Source organism: Octopus sinensis, linkage group LG8 (assembly GCF_006345805.1).
Source record: "Octopus sinensis linkage group LG8, ASM634580v1, whole genome shotgun sequence".
Lineage (NCBI taxonomy): Eukaryota > Metazoa > Mollusca > Cephalopoda > Octopoda > Octopodidae > Octopus > Octopus sinensis.
The window spans coordinates 1,466,042-1,468,156 of record NC_043004.1 but is presented as its reverse complement, the minus strand read 5'-3'; positions in this window follow the sequence as shown (position 1 = coordinate 1,468,156).

The following is a 2,115-nucleotide window of genomic DNA, read 5'->3' as shown; positions in this document are numbered from 1 at the left end:
TTCCTATGTATATATATTTTTAACAACAGTGAAAAAGTAAAATATCTACACTACCCTGAAATGCCACCCGTTCTTTCAAGGTCACCCATTCACCGAAGTTGGTGCTGAGTCATGGGGTCCGCTATGAAGATTCGCTATATTTTCATTGGCGTATAGGTTCTCCACCTGGACGGGACGCCGATCCGTCACAGGTGAGCTGTAACTACTATACCATGTGCCACCACAAAGATGTAACTGAAATTATTTTATTCACTTGGAAATCGAAACCAATGTTGGATACATCAAAATAATGTGCCATGTTCCACAGTGTTTAATACACTCAGTTGTATCACATTTAGTTTCATTCATTCCAGTAAAAAGGCACATTCTTTTCTACTCAAGGCACAAGGCACGAAATGTTCGGGGAAGGCGCCAGTCGATAACATCGTCGCCAGTACGCAACTGGTACTTAATTTATCGACCACGAAAGGATGAAAGGCAAAGTCGACCTCGGCGGAATTTGAACTCAGAACATAAAGACAGACGAAATACCTATTTCTTTACTACCCACAAGGGGCTAAACACAGAGAGGGCTAAATAAGGACAGACAAACGGATCAAGTCGATTATATCGACCCCAGTGCGTTACTGGTACTTATTTAATCGACCCCGGAAGGATGAAAGGCAAAGTCGAACTCGGCGGATTTTGAACTCAGAACGTAGCGGCAGACGAAATACCTATTTCTTTACTACACACAAGGGGCTAAACACAGAGAGGACACACAAGGACAGACAAACGGATTATGTTGATTATATCGACCCCAGTGCGTAACCTCTACTTAATTAATCGACCCCGAAAGGATGAAAGGTAAAAGTCGACCTCGGCGGAATTTGAACTCAGAACGTAGGGGCAGACGAAATACCGCTAAGCATTTCGCCCAGAGTGCTAACGATTCGGCCAGTTCTGCCGCCGAATAATTAGATATCGTCATCTTCAGGGTTTGTCCAAAGGAATTAGTTATGTAAAGTGACATGGTGCAAAATATTTCGCAAAGTTTTGCTGCTGGATTTTTCTTGTGGGGGAAGGATAGAATTGTCGCTATTGTTAACAGTAAGAGATACGGTAAAAGATATGCTGTTGCTGTTGTTGATGATGATGATTACGATGATGATAACGGTAAGGAGGAGGTGAATTTTGGTGGTGGTAATAGTAGTGGAAGTGATCGCGATGTTCTGATGGTTAAGTATTCAACGATTAATCAATTCTAAGTGTCAAGGAATTGAACGCTGATATGCAGGAGATAAAAACATATACAGAAGCAGGAGTGGCTGTGTGGTAAGTAGCTTGCTTACCAACCTCATGGTTCCGAGTTCAGTCCCACTGCGTGGCACCTTGGGCAAGTGTCTTCAACTATAGCCTCGAGCCGACCAAAGCCTTGTGAGTGGATTTGGTAGACTACCTCCTGAACCTACACCTTAGACCAATTATGGCATCTGATGTGGCTTTTTAAACCAGACAATGTTTTGAAAAGACAACTACACAGATTGCATATCCGATTTGGACCATCAAGAGCTGCAGTTAAGTTCTGATCTTTGTGGTTCTTCAAATGTCTTTTGATGCCTCCGTTAGCTTTGCAAACCTTCTGGCATACACTGCATTCAAAGGTGTGCACAGACATATAGGCAGAATAGCTGGTGGAGGTTCGTCTTCCATGAGTTCTCAAACGGTCTCTTACAAACTGTGCAGACAAAAATATCATTGTGATTCATCTCGATCATAACATTCTTCTTTAAATCGCTCTTGAGTCTTGCATGCGCTATCCTGGCCTCTTCAAACGCTTTCACTCCACACTTTTGTTCACCATCCAGCTCGATCCGAAGCAAAGGTTTCTATGTACACTGGATCCATTCCAAGTGACTTCATATTAATCCTTATGCCGTCCTTAAACCTTTTTTTAGCTTTACACCAATAGCGGTTCCCCTCTGCAAGCTTACCATAAAACAGCTGCCTAGGAGTGCGTTCATCCAGCATTCGAACAATATGGCCACACCATCTCATTCGGTTTTCTAAAACCATAGCTTTAATTGAACTGATGCCTGCAGATGCAAGATCTGTGTTTGGAGTAAAAACAACTTC